At 33.2% G+C, this 16080-nt stretch overlaps 1 long non-coding RNA gene across 1 annotated transcript; it reads right to left on the minus strand.

Moving 5' to 3' along the window:
• Positions 1-445: 445 nt before the first annotated feature.
• LOC120353959 lies at positions 446-15188 on the minus strand. Its single transcript, XR_005572696.1, has 3 exons — positions 15090-15188; positions 9244-9390; positions 446-558 (listed from the first exon to the last, which is right to left on the minus strand). It is a non-coding gene; the product is annotated as an uncharacterized LOC120353959 (long non-coding RNA).
• Between the last annotated feature and the right edge of the window lie 892 nt (positions 15189-16080).

Raw genomic sequence — 16080 nt, forward strand, 5'->3', positions numbered from 1 at the left:
TTTCAATTCCTTATTCAATGATTGATTTCCCAAATTCATAGCATTGAGTAATTGAATTACAAAAGAGCCAGGGAAAGCATGTTAATTTCAATAAGAGAGCAACAGGTATTCGATGTGCAGGCTCTTACAAAATCGATCATTCTCAATGATGCAGCCGTCCAAAAGTATAGAATTTTTATAAAAATTGAAGATTAATATTGTATGAATCGTAGGAGATTTTATTTGAATCGATAGGACTTGAAAGTTATTTACTTTTTTAGAAAAAGACTTACAAAGTTGCTCAATTTAACATTGAGAAGATAGGAATAATATATTATATTTAGAGCACCAATGACGTCACACCGATCATCTGACTCTGATCAAGATACCAGTACCTTGTATTTCAGGTACCTTGGCCTACACGGTTACTGGAAATAAGGGTTTGAAATAACAAGAGAGTAAGAAATCGTAGTTGTAATTTTATTGTAATATTGCTCTGAAACAATCGTTATTTCTTTATGAAGATTTCAATTCTTTTGACCTAGTCAAATTACAAACTGGAGAAACATGGAGGATAATCTGAAATCAAATAGTAATACAATATATTATCATATTTAATATAATTCCAATAAATAAAATAGTATGCACCATCTCAGTTTGAACCGATAAATATCAACCAAATAGAACATAAACCCGGTTGCACAAAAGCCTGTTGAGTTTTATCATGATTAGAACTCTAAGGCTAGGCACACACCAGTTAGTCAAGACAAGACAAGAAATGATCAGACAGAATGTTTCACATAGTTGCTTATGAAGACATGACTAATTGCAATGACTAATCAGTGTGTGTTGTGTTATAAGCAACCATATGAAGTATTGTGTCTGATTATGTCTTTTCATGTCTTGACTAATAACTGGTGTGTGTCTACGGCTAGGCATACACCAGTTAGTCAAGACAAGACAAGATATAATCACACACAATACTTCATATAGTTGTTTATAACAAAACACACACTGATTAGTCATTGCAATTAGACATGTCTTCATAAGCAACTATGTGAAATATTGTGAAAAATCGTGACTAGTCTTGTCTTGACTAACCGGTGTACGCCCAGCCTAAATGCCATGATCAAGCCACGAGAATATCAGAGAATGCTCTTTGATAAGAAGGCTTTTCTCTGATTGGTTCCCGAGGTATTTAATCACGTTAAAAATTCAACAGGCCTTTGTACAACCGGGCCATAATATACTTACTATACGTAATAAATGTGACCATACCCACGCAAAATAGAGGATCAACTTAAAAAAAAATATAGGTGGTGCATAGAGAGCTTAGTCGAATAGGATGAACGTTTCTTAATATTTTTAATTCTTTGAAATTTTTTAAATATTCTATTAAAATGATATAAAACCATCCTATATTCTCTACTGAACTTGAACATTTACAACATTCTAGTTTAAGCTTTTATTACATTACAAAAGTTCATCACAGTAGTCCCTTAAGTCTAGTTACCCACACATCGATTTTTAGACGTACAATTTTTTGCCGTCCTTACAAATTATATTGGATCATGTTTGTCAAGTTCCGTTCAATCTAATAGAATTCATAAGGACAGCAAGAAATCGATGTGAGTGTAACCGGCATAACTCCAAAAATTAATAATAAAATAATATTTATTAAACGAAAATCCCAATTAAATGCTGTAGATCACCCAGAAAACTTTGCTACAGCAGATATTGATAACAGGGTAAACAGCTAGATGTAAATTCGATGAGCGCTACTATACAGAAATTATTTGTCAGCCCGGGAATGCTAGAAATCACCCCGAAGACTTATGTTACTGCAAATATTGACAGGGTAAACAGCAAGATGTAAATTTGATGAGCGCTACAAGTTATACAAAAATTATTTGTCAGAGAATGAGAAATAGGACATGTTCTCGGGCTGACAAATAATAATTTCTGTATAGTAGTGCTCATCGAATTCCCATCTAGCTGTTTACCCTGTTGTCAATATTTGCAGTAGGAAAAGTCTTCGGGGTGATTTACAGCATTCAATTGGGATTTTCGTTAAATAATAATTATTCATTAATTAGCACTCGAACAAATGGAACTTCCAATTTTCATTTCCATCTAAAGAATAAAATGTCTACCTTCAGTGACAAGCGTGACGAATTTTCGACATTTCGACACTGGCTTATTGAACACTATTCTTTGTTGGGCTGAAACAATTGTTTAACATTGAAGACATAGTTGTTGGACTGAGACAACTATTGTTTAGAAAGAGACATAAAGAGACATAAATGTTGCAAGAATTGATGGAAACCAAGCTAGCAGACCCTTTCCCACGACACCTCGACTCGTCCCTACCAAGGTGCAATTTCAAAAGGAAGGTCCAATGCTTTCTGACACCGTTTGCCAGCTATTGTCTCTGTAGCACGTTCCAAACTACAAACAAACATTTCTACAGACTTGTGAGGGAGGGGGCGCGACAGTCGAGACCGACGACATTCGAGGCCTACGACCGTAGAGGACTGTTTTACAGTCCTCTACGGTCGTAGGCCTCGACTGTCGGGAGTGTACGAAAATTAGAGTGGCCTCAACTGTCGCCTAACGCAGGCGACATTTGAGGCCTCTTTTTCAGGAGTCCTCTACCGTCGCTGGCCTCGAATGTCGCTGGTCTCGACTGTCGGGCCTGTACAAAAATTAGAGTCTCGCTTGCAGCAGGCGACAGTAGTTGAGGACACATCCTACAAAATCAATAAATATATCCCCATGTAGTTAATTTCAATACTTTTTTCCACCTTTACAATGTTATATTTTGCTAAGTGTAACTCAATATAAAGCATAAAAAATACAATTGATAATATCTTGTATGCAGGAATTTTAGTAATTTTAAGCCTATGAGTTTGAAGGTAAATCTTTGACAAAAATAAATTATAGCTTCATCATCCACTATTATTCTGATTTCCTTTGCTTAATTTTGATTTTTAATGGTCCTGTGTTTGAGTTTCCTTGCTGTTGCAACCTAATTGTCTTAAAAGGACAATGATAAGTTGAATAATTGTAATGTACATTTTAATCTGATAATTATTTTTATTTCGAAGGCGGTTCATGATGATATAAATGTCTCTGAAATGGAAATGCAAATTATAAACAACATAGCAAACTCTAGTGAATTTGACAGAAGAAAAAACTTCTCTTGTCAAAAATTTGTGAAAAATATCAAATTAAGCCAATTCCAATATTTCAAACTTACACCCTATTTACCACACAGTAATCAATTAATTATTGTAATGCTTCATTACTTTTTTCTGTTTTGTATGATAGTCCAGTCAAATGGTCGTTTTTCAGGAAACAGCCCGAAAGAATTTTTCGCGACGGTTCCATATGTATTTTGGGGCACTGAATTCTAATCTGAAATGAGCTGACACGCCAGAGGGCGGCTTCACCCCCAAAACTCTCAAAAAACCCAAAAATTTCTGAATTTTTTCAAGTTTTCCATTTAATCATGAGAACCTTTCACTTTTCGAGAAAAAGCATTTCCTAAAATATTAAAGATAATAAAATTTCCAATAAATTGAGTGGTCGCGCAGGACTACAATTTTTGATTCCGGAGCTAAGAGTTTTCAAAGAAGGGGTATTTTTTAAGGGGTTTTAAAAATTATGCAAACCTACCACTTCTACCCTATACAACTAGGATCTTTTTCTAGTAATGATACTAAGCCACACATCACGTGAATTAACAATATTAATTCTGAACAGAATTCTTTAGGTACCTTTTTTTTAATTTAGTAGAGGTGGGAGGGGGAATACACCCAAAAATAGAAAATATGTCCTACAGCCAAAATTCGAATTCTCATTATAATACCTTTTCATGGCCTTTCTAACAAAAAAGGAACATTTCGGCTGAAATCACCTTATGGGGGTTATGTTCTATGAGAATCACTCGTTAGATTTCAGTATTTCCCAGTGGGGGGCACACATAAGGATACGTCCAGGTTCAAAACTTTAATCACTTATAACTTTTGACTGAATGATCACATCTCCTCGTACTACAGCTCGTCAAGGCGGTTGAAAATCATGTATCATATCACTAGAATTTGTTGAAAAAAGGAAATTCCTCCTTGAGTGTATTTTAGTCCATAGATTTATTATAGAATTTATGCATAGAAAAATGACCGATTTCTATATTCAAAACTGTGTGTCTCGGTAACTCAAAATGATACTTGGTCTTGATTTGAAGAGAAGAATCTCCTCTTTTATGTGAGGTGAATGATTTTTGTGAAAATATAATCGTAAAGTAAAATACGTTTGTTTCAAAAAATCAAGAAATTTGAGATATTTTTCTCATTTTCACAGTCTCGACAGTTTTTCGATATAAACAGTAATGCAAGATCAATGTAAGGCAACTCAGCTTATAGAGCATGCAATTTTCTCTCATTTATTTATTCGTTGATATAATTACAAATCATAAGACCAATCGCAAGTTTATATCATGTATTGTACTCATTATTTTAGAGACTCTTTAATAACAGTAAAACCGCAAGAAAAATGAGAAAATAAAGATCATTATTCAATTGGCTGTAACTTTTGAACGGTATTGAAAACAGAAGTTTAATTCATGGGAGTGAAAAGAGGAGAAAATTCATCACAACCTGGACTACTCTTTGGTTTTTTCATCTGAAGTGTTTCACAAGATACGCAACGTTACATATGCGAGACTGTGAAAATAGGGGAAATATCACAAATTTCTCGCACATTCAAAGTTGCGTATCTTGTCCTGCGCGACCACTCAATTCATTGGAAATTTTATTATCTTTAATATTATATTGAGAATGCTTTTTCTCGAAAAATTCAAGGTTTTCGAGATTAAATGGAAAACTTAAAAATGTCCAAAATTTTGGGGGTGAAGTCGCCCTCTGGCGTGTCAGCAAATTTCAGATTAGAATTCAGCGCCCCAAAATACATATAGAAAAAACTTTTTTCGGGGCTGTTTCCTGAAAAACGACCATTTGACTGGACTATAAGTTGTTATTCTATTATATTAAGTGAGCAATTTCTGTATATCTGTTTATATTTTTCTATTTTTATATCTGGTTATCTGGTTATATGGTTATTTATGTTCAACGGATCTTGGAAACGGCTCTAACGATTTTCACGAAATTCGGAATATAGTAGGTTTATGATATCAAAATTCGATTGCACTAGGTCTCATCCCTGAGAAAACTGCCTGAAGGACATGAAAAGGATAATTCATCCTTGGAAAAACAGATGATGATTTCGTCGTCGAAGATGCATGTGCCTGTGTGGGAGATCAGCTGTGTAATCAATTAGCTTACCGTATCTCGCGAGAAATCTTGAAATTTTAATTGACTCGATCAAAATACAGTAATCTGATTTGTTGACATGAGATGGTATATATCATAATATTCAAAGTTAATCATTATTTTACAGTTCCAAGTGAATAGTGAGTGTTATTTTGTTATTCAATTTGGTATGTAAACAATCTAAATTAGAAGTTTTATGTTTTCAAATATTTGGACTGAAAATTTCACTTGAATTCAAGTGTATGAAACATAACCTACTTTTTGGAATATTAAATATTCCAACTATAAATTTTATAGTGTATAAATAAAAATTCGGGAAGAAACAGTTTCGGGCTGTGCCTGTTAGTCCTAATCCAATCATTTTAAAGAATTGAGTTCTGTTCATTAATGAATAAATAACGAGCAAAGCTCGGTGCCCCGATATTTGGTATTAATAGATAGAATTTACAAAATGTACTTGTTCAGATGGTATCTGTATTCCAAAAAGCAAACCATTCAAAGATACATTTTGTTCGACTTGTGCTATTTACTCCTGTAATGTTAAAAAGTAAATACTACCAACAACACAACATCAGTGACAACCTGTTCCAATTTATGATGAATATCGGGGCACCGAGCTCCGCTCTGGAGTACCTACAAAAGCATATACAAATTATCACGAAAGAAGAAATTATAATAAATATTCATAGTCCATACAGAAAAGCTCTATCTAATCACAGTGGATTGAGATTAATTCCCAGAGAAATGCAAAAATTTATTTCACAAAAGCATGTTAAATTTTAATCCTGATTAATTTCACGTGAACCAAATCACAGAAGACCATCTCAAAAATATAGCTTATCTTATTGGTTCTACTGGAATTGATCAAGATTAAAATTTAACCGGCTTTCGTACAACTGCCACTAAGTACCTTATTGAATTAGGTACAAAAGTTCAACAGCTGAGTCATAATTTCACTTCCATCGAGTAACTTAACTTCCACAACAGTCACTCACTTCCATCCTCAACAGACGACGATATTATCAGCTGTTTTTCCAAGGATGGATAAATCCTCCTAATGTCCTTCAGCAAGTTTCCCCAGGGATGAGACCTAGTGCAATCGAATTTTTATATTATAAACCCACTATGTTCTGAATTTCGTGAGAATCGTTAGAGCCGTTTTCGAGATCCGGTGAAATACAAACATATAACCATCTGAACATATAACATCAAAACATCTAAACAGAAATTGCTCGTTTAATAGTATAGGATTCAGAATACCTAAACTTGCCGACATTATTATATTGTATGAATAAAATCGTTCCAAATTTGTATGAATGTTCAGGTACCAAAATTGCTATGCAATATTCTTTTGCAATAAAGAATTATCAATGATATCATTATTCAACTTTTTATAAGTAACCTTAACATTTAAAAAGCAAAGCCTCCCTTACTTATCTTTTAAATATCCTATTAAAATATTTGTCATGTAGTTTTTCCTGATGTAATGTAGTACTTTCTAGTCCTCCCGAACAAGATGGGGTGCACTGCTAGTCTCAAAAATAATATCAAAAAGATACTTTATTTCTATTTTAAAAGAGATAAGAAACGATAGATATATATTTTAACAATATTATGAAAACAGAAATAATTCCTCACAAGACCAAAGGTATATAATGTCCTTGGAAGATTAGAATGTAAGATGTGAATTTTATTGTCATACACTGACTAATGTTAACAACTAAAGGGTTGGGAATTGGGGTACTTTGGGGGGGCATTACACTTGGATTGGGGGCATGCACCATTGCCCTTGGGGGGGCTGGGCACCCCTGTTCAGAACGATCATCTTTGTGAAGAATTACAGCTTAATCAGTCAAGTATTTCAACATCACTCTTGATGTTCACATACAGACAGAAAGACAGACACCATCTCGTCTTATATATGGATAGAAGATAGATAAATATTTAGATTTGTCAATGAAGGAGGCATAATGCAGTAGTAATGGATTCCCATCACTTAAAAATATGTTTAGTTGATGAAGCAACTAAGGTTTATTTACAGTTGTAAAGTTGCAATACTTATTCATAATATGGAAGGAATAATGGGATAATTATTCAATTGCTGGTAAATCCATACAAATTAAATGATAATATTCTTTTGGTGCAGTCTGCCATTCTGGAGAGCCTAGCGCATGCGACAGTTGAGGCCTCTTTTTCAGGAGTCCTCTCCCGTCGTAGGTCTCGACTGTCGGGGCTGTACAAAAATTAGAGTGGCCTCAACTGTCGCCTAACGCAGGCGACATTTGAGGCCACTTTTTCAGGAGTCCTCTACCGTCTCTGGCCTCGAATGTCACCGGTCTCTACCGTCGCTGGTCTCGACTGTCGCAGGACTCTTCTGTCGTTTGCCTCGTTTGACATCGACCCGTGAGGGAGACACATTTGCCAAGCCTCCTCTCAACAAGTGTCGAAATAATTGCAGAGTCACTCTTCTGAGTGTTTTGGGTTCGATTCATGCTGAAGATGATGAATTTGCAGACTATGAAAATATAGTGTTGTCCTCCTCATCCTTGTTCTTGTTCTACGTCTTCTTCTACATACTGTTGTAGAAGTCGGATTCAATATTTATAAGGCAATAATTGACAATATCAAGATTTTAAAAAATGTAGGCTTTAAATGGTTCAGTCATGAGCAAAATGTTGTTGAAAGCAGCCTAAAGCAGTTTATTTTGAACTGTGAACAGTGAAGCAGTCTGTCAGAGGGCTCAGCACCCTACTCCTCTTAAAAATAAGAATTCTTCCCATTCAATGAATGCTGAGAGATATGCTTATCTTATGCTTATATGCTTATTTTTCTGTAAAAATTGTGGAGAACTTGTATTTTTTCAACTGTATACCTTCACATAATACTATATCACCGACAAGTCACTGTTCATAGAAGGAAAGTCGATAAAATTCTTTCAAAAATTATATAATAATTAATAATTATGATAATTATATAATCAATAATATGAAGGGAAGAATTGACTTATACATGTTGTACGGGATAGGATATTCACGAATGAAGCATCATCACGTCTGAACTACTGAACTGATTATCTTGAAATGTTGCATATGGATTCTCAATTCACCGAGAATGTTTATTAGCCAAGAATGTTTATTGAATTCTCCAAGATTCCAGAGGGTCAAGTTTTCAATTAGACCTTTTCGGAGTACGTACAACCTGCTAGTATTGTAATATTACCTTACAAACCTGCAGTTTCATTGACATTAAACAGCTACTTTTTTACATCGAGTGAGTGACTGAATAATATCTTTCAAACTCATCACATTCAATATCAAAAATACATTTATCTGTCCAAAATCTATATATTTGTTATACAAAAAGAAGAAAAATATTCTAGAAAATACTCAATAATTTCATTAGATAGCCACGATATTGAATAGTAGTTATAAAAAGACAGTAATTGATCCTCCTCATGATCACGTATAGTAATCAACAGTTAGAATATCAGTAATAGCATCCATCATTCCATAGGATAATATAATAAAGAAACAATGTTTCTCTATAATAATATTTACATTTCAACTGCAGTATCATTCATCAGGAATGATATGGAATAGATTTGGGCCAAGCCTGTTGTTCCTTCCTAATCATAATTTTATGATTTGTGATTCTGTCCACGAATAAATAAATGAATCAGATAGCTATGAGATCAAATACTGTAGTTGTTATGAAAAAGACAATCCTCGTGATCACATAATTATAATCGCTCGGTCAAATATCTACTGCAATTCATTTTATACTTTTAGAATACAGTAATTCAGCGAAATGAAATAATGGTAATGATAAAAATTATACTGCAACAGTAGAAAATCAGAATGAGTGACACATTCTATTATTTTATTTCTATTCTATTATTTTTTTATATTGATCCCTCTATATTCCAATGTCTTACCTTAGTGGATGTACACAAAATTATTAGGACATCTTTACAGAAATCATTTTTTTATACCATATACTTTCTGATACACTTTGAAGAACTGATTAAAGTCGATTTTTATTTTTTTTTTTTCCAGTGACCTCAAATGTTCTCTCAAGTCCGCTGAAGCATGATAGAACAAGAACTTCATAATAATTATAAATTATTTCAATTCCAAATTCTACATATACTTTAAGGGCCAGTTTCCGAGCTCGGGATTTAGCCTAGAAGTTCTAGGCTTTAAACAGCTGGACACAGAAAATTGGCTTTCTGAAATGGGGCGTCATCGCAGTCCACGTTCAAATTGAATTTTGAAAAACTAGAAAATTGAACACAAAATGGAATAAAGAGTAAATAGTGTAAATTTTCAGCCATTTTGAATTATCAGGAATGTTTCATTTTGTCAAGGAAAAACGTTTCCAATTTATTATAGAAATGGGAAATAAAAAATGTCATAAGAACTACTGTGACAACACCCCGTTTCGGAAAGCCAATTTTCTGTGTCCAGCTGTTAAAGGCTGGGTAAAAACTAAAAATGTACTTTTTACTCGTGATATTTTTCCAAGTTTTTTGATTTGTATATCATCAAGCTATCAAAATGAAAAAGTTTTCAAAGAAAAAAAAATTTTCTGATCATTACTTTTTGAGTTATGAGCGCCTAAAGTTTAGATTTTTGGGACAGAACATTTCAAATTCGGTAAGAGATAAATACATCAGATTTGAGGTATAGATTCTTCATGGTATTTTTGATCTAGTAAAAAAATGTTTCTTTTTTTGAGATAGTTATTCAATTTACTAAAAATAGCCAAAATAACTTTTAGTCAAGTTATTTTTGGTAAATACTTTTCCAATAATTTTTCCAAAAATTGATATTATAAAAAACTGTTCGTTTCACTAGATCAAAAATACTATGAAGAATCCAACCTATGAATCTCATGGATTCATATCATTCCAAATTTGAAATGTTCTGTCCCAAAAATTCAAACTTCAGTCACTCATATCTCAAAAAGCAATGATCGGAAAAAAAATTTTCCCAAGAAAACTCTTCCATTTTGATAGCTTGATGATATACAAATCGGATAACTTGAAAAAATATCATGAGTAGAAAGTTTATTTTTAGCCTTTGCACAGCCTTAAAGTCTAGAACTTAGCTAAATTCCGAGCTCGGAAACTGGCCCTGAAGCCAGCTTCAGACATGCGTCATTTGGCAAGCACCAAATGTTCGACGTTCCGCGAACTATTCGTCTTGCTATTTGCCGATTAAGGAGCAGATATCAACACACATGCGTGGTTTACTGGTTTTGGGAATAGCAAATATTCATCAACTGAATGTCATCTACCGTCAACATGGATGTCGATGTTGATGATGCTCTTCTTGCTTATCTCACTTTTATAAATGAACTAAACTAACCCTATGTTAGGATTATTGAGAATATATATTTTTAGAAATTAGTAGGGGTGAAGTGAGAGTTCTGAAGAAAAGCTGGAGAAAAGCTGCCCCAAAGCTGGCTCAAAGCTGGCTCGAAGCTGGCTCAAATCTGCCCCAAAGCTGATTCTTGGTTCTAACCTTGCCCAATTCAATGTAATCTGAACTAACCTAACCTAGCCATACCCCTAATCTCACAATAAACCTCAAATAAAGATCCTCATTCCCACTTTTTTTGGAAAAAACTAGATCCAGCTTTTTTTATTTCTTGAATAACTGAGAAACCATTAATTTTACAAAAAAATTACAAGGTTGTCAAGATTGAACAAAAAATAAGGATCTCATGGGAAAACTAGATCCAGCTGTTTTTTATTTCTTGAATAACTATGGAACCGTTGATTTTACAAAAAAATTACAAGAATAACTATTTCCAGTAAATCTAATAACGAATCCATTGGCACCATATTTGTAAAGATTGAACAGGAAATAAGGATCTCATGAGGAAACTAGATCCAGCTTTTTTCAATAACTAAGAAACCGTTAATTCTACAAGAATAACTTTTTCCAGTAAATCCATTTGTCAAGATTGAACAGAAAATAAGGATCTTATGGAGAAAGTAGATCCAATTTCTTGAAACCAAGAATAATTTTTTTCAGTAAATCCATTTGTCAGGGATCCTGACTCAACTTTCTCTGAAACTGAGCAACAAGCACACAATAATATTTTTATGTTGAGACCCTTTCTTAAGCCAACCTCAGCAGGGGGGGGTTTGGGGGGATTGACCCTCTGTCTTTAACCAGCTAAGTTTGAACTACTTGAAAACTCACCTCAGGTTGTATTGAGAATAAAAAATATATAATAAAAATGTATAAGAAAGAAGTCAAGTCGGATATATACTTGTTGATCAGAGTGTACATCTTGATGAGAGTATTACCAAATATATCACTCACATACCATATATTCAACAGACATTCAATTACAATGATGAAATTCGAATTAGTTTAAAACAAGAAGATATTTATACACTTCCAAGTAGAAGTTTTCTCATAAATTGAAGGTGAAATCAAAGTGAAAGATAAGAATGATGTTGAAACCAAGGACTTTTCACTTATCAATAATGTAGTTGCATACCTATTTGATGAAATCATATGAATTGGGAGGGGTTGAAGTTGATTGCACACATAATGTAGGATTGACAACAACCATGAAAAACTATCTACGTCAATTAAAACTCAATGAAAAAATTATGGAGAATGCAGGATAGAAGTTGACTGGATGGAAAAGTTTAGATAAATTCTGCTTTTGCATTCCTTTGGATATGTGGTTAGGTGTAATGGAAGACTATAGAAAAGTTCTATTAAATGTTCATCACTGAATTGTTCTATTAAGATCATCATCAGACTTGAATTGTATTGAATCAGAGACAGCAAAATCGGTGAAAATTGATATTACAAAACTACAATGGAAAGTAACCTACATACATGCTTCTGACACTGTTCGTCTTGATCTGCTGAGTTTAACACATAGTGATATACCAATTACCATTCCATTCAGGTCATGGGAATTGCATGAATTTCCATAATTACCTGAAACTACTAATCTTCTATGAACAGTTAAGACAACTTCAAACATATTGAAACCTAGATTCATTATTATTGGATTACAAAAGAATAGGAAAAATGTTATAACTGCTAACAGGTCACATTTCGATTTCTGTAATCTGAACAATGTTAATCTCTATTTAAATGCTCAATCATTCCCCTATGAAAATATTGTTGGTAATAAACATTTATTGTATCACATGTTCTCTGAATTCCAAAATGAATACTATCCTTATAACAGCAGTACATCAATTGAGTATAGAACATTTGATGAATATGCACCATTGGTTGTTATAGACTGTAGTAAGCAAAATGAACTGTTGAAATCTGGTGCAAAAGACATAAAGTTGACATTGGAAACGACAAATAATTTCTCAGAAAAAACCAGTGCCTACTGTTTAATCCTCTATGATAATGAGTATGAATATACACCACTGAGTGGAACAGTAAAAAGAGTATTATAAATTTGAAAAAATCTTCTATAAAATAACGAAAACTAGACAATATTCAAATCAAAAGTATTATCTACAAATGTATCAATATTTTACCTTCAGTATCATCCCATTCATTTGTAGAATTGTTCTTGTCTTCCCATAGAATTTTCTTCAAATTTAATTTTAAAGCATTTTATATTATTATTCGATTTATCAGCTTCATTCAAAGCATAATATATTCAAATACTGACTGTGATGATATAGTGTCAAATTTGCGCCATCTATATGAGCTTAGATTTTTCAAATGAATTTATTTCATTAAAGTTGAATAATATTCTTGGTCTGGGTAACCAAACTTACATTTTTTCCTGGGTGTACTCACCTACATCTACAATTTCTTTCTGGGTGTACTCACCAAAGCCTAAGATTTTTGACCTATATTAATACATTTATTTCATATCATTCTTTAAAAGAGATTCCAGAAGAAAGTGAGAATTGTTGGATTAAGTTTGGATCAGTCATATACTTCCACTCTTTTTCATTATTGAGATTGATGTTTGGTATGAGAGTTGCAGCTAATGGTATGCATTGTAAAAATGGAAAAAATTCTGAATCAAATTTTTGATATCAACATTAATATCACTATTATTATCTTTATCATACAAATATCAACCAAATTTATCAACACTCATGATCTATTTTTATAATAATGTTTATACAACCTGAGGTCAGTTTTCAAGTAGTTCAAACTTAGCTGGTTAAAGACAGAGGGTCAATACCCCCAACCCCCCCCCTGTGGGGGGGGGGGGTTTAGTGCTGAGGTTGGCTTAAGAAAGGGTCTCAACATAAAAATATTATTGTGTGCTTGTTGCTCAGTTTCAGAAAAAGTTGAGTTAGGATCCCTTGACAAATGGATTTACTGAAAAAAATTATTCTTGGTTTAAAGAAATTGGATCTACTTCCTCCATAAGATCCTTATTTTCTGTTCAATCTTGACAAATGGATTTACTGGAAAAAGTTATTCTTGTAAAATTAACGGTTTCTTAGTTATTGAAAAAAGCTGGATCTAGTTTTCCCATGAGATCCTTATTTTCTGTTCAATCTTTACAAATGTGGTGCCGATGGATTTGTTATTAGATTTACTGGAAATAGTTATTCTTGTAATTTTTTTGTAAAATTAACGGTTTCTTAGTTATTCAAGAAATAAAAAAAAGCTGGATCTAGTTTTTTCCAAAAAAGTGGGAATGAGGATCTTCATTTGAGGTTTATTGTGAGATTAGGGGTATGGCTAGGTTAGGTTAGTTCAGATTACATTGAATTGGGCAAGGTTAGAACCAAGAATCAGCTTTGGGGCAGATTTGAGCCAGCTTTGAGCCAGCTTTGGGGCAGCTTTTCTTCAGCTTTTCTTCAGAACTCTCACTTTACCCCTACTGAAATTTAAAAACATTCAGGATATAATCCAGTAACCTGGACATGACAGGTTATTATCTAGTTTTCGTCAAAATTTGAATTTATTTAATGAGCTCCTTTATAATATTAGAAGTGATTGATATTAATAACTCAACGATCATGTACAGACTGTAATGAAATACAAATCTTATCTACAAATGAACTCAACCTCAATGTTGAACCAAATCCAAAAACAAACAATGAAATGATACAAGCACCAAGCCGAATGTGTGGATGAGGGAAAGTTCACCTTTTGCCGAACATTCGTCCACTTTGATGTCTGATGTGTGCAAAAGACCGACACTGAACGGGAAGTTCATACAGACATTTCTATCTAATCAAAGTAAATTGAGATCAATTCCCAGAGGAATGCAAAAATGTCCCTCACAAAGGCCTGGTTGCACAAAAGCAGGTTAAATTTTAATTCCGTACCATATCAGAAAAGACCATTTTAAAAAGATGAATCTACTGGAATCGATTAGGATTGAAAATAACCCGGCTTTTTGGCAACCGGCACTAAGTACCTGAATGAACGATTACAAAAGTTCAACAGCTGAATCATAATTTTGACACATTCCCACACACATGAACTCGTTCGCTCACTTCCATCATCAATAGATGACGAAATAATTATTATTAGCTGTTTTTTCAAGGATGGATAATAATACTATCCGTTCAATGTCCTTCAGCGAGTTTTCCCAGGGATGAGACCTAGTGCAATCGAATTTTTATATTATAAACCTAATATGTTCAGAATTTCGTGAGAATCGCTAGAGCCGTTTTCGAGATCTGGTGAAATACAAACATCCAAACATTTAAACATATAAACAGAAATTGATGGTTTAATAGTATAGGATTTAGCGAAATGAAATAATGATAATGTCAAGATTGAAAATATACTGCATACTCACGATTTATCTGAAATGGCTTTGATCTATTTAAATCACGATTGACCATGTCACCCACAGTAATGTAGGCTTTTCCTCCAGCTATCCTATTGAACAGAACTTTAAAAAATGACAGAAAAATTATCGTTTTAATAATATTGTTGTCTCTTCAATCAAAACTACTAGTCAGAAGGTTTTCTCATCATTCCATTGAATAGTTTGTAAAGCCGTTTTGGGACTACAAGTGCCCAGCTGGCAGTAATCGGTAGAGCAAATGAGATTTGAATATTTTTTATATTTATGCGCCTGCTGAAATGAAAATACCATAAATATGGTTCTTACCAGCTCTTTGAGGAGCTTATACCTAATTCTGCTATCAATCGCTGCAAACTGCTGCTGCTTTATCAATCGGCAATCTTTACTGCTGCATTGACTGACTATACAATTATAGATGCTGAAGAAGTAGATAAATACTGTATAAATATTCAATAAACATGTTTTTTTCAAACAGCATGAATTTCAATTTCCATATTAATACTGGCCTAAATAGGTACTTATCTACGTTTGCGATGATATTCTATGTACCATATTCATTTATTTACTACCGTGATACGATATTATAAGATCCATAGGATCGTGGCAGATTTCTTGACAGAACACCTCAATAATGAATACCTCTCTGCAGCGAATTTTTTCTCGGGATAATCTACTTCGTTATACAGAGGTTCAACTGTAGTTGATGCTATTAAGCAGAATACGAGTTTGAATTGAGCCATCTGTGATATTTTTCTTACATATTTTATCATACTCTTTTTGTATTTATTGTTTCATTATTCATTCTTGCTCGTGATTTCATTGTAATTATATATTATTTCATTGATTGAATGGTGTATCTTTCATTTTTAATCCTGTCTTCATGCATGACCAATCTTGTACTAGTACTTTTCTATTATTATCATTATTGACAAAAAAATAAAATTATCAACCAACTATATCTTTACCGAATGAGTTGGAT

Source organism: Nilaparvata lugens, chromosome 13, assembly GCF_014356525.2.
Source record: "Nilaparvata lugens isolate BPH chromosome 13, ASM1435652v1, whole genome shotgun sequence".
Lineage (NCBI taxonomy): Eukaryota > Metazoa > Arthropoda > Insecta > Hemiptera > Delphacidae > Nilaparvata > Nilaparvata lugens.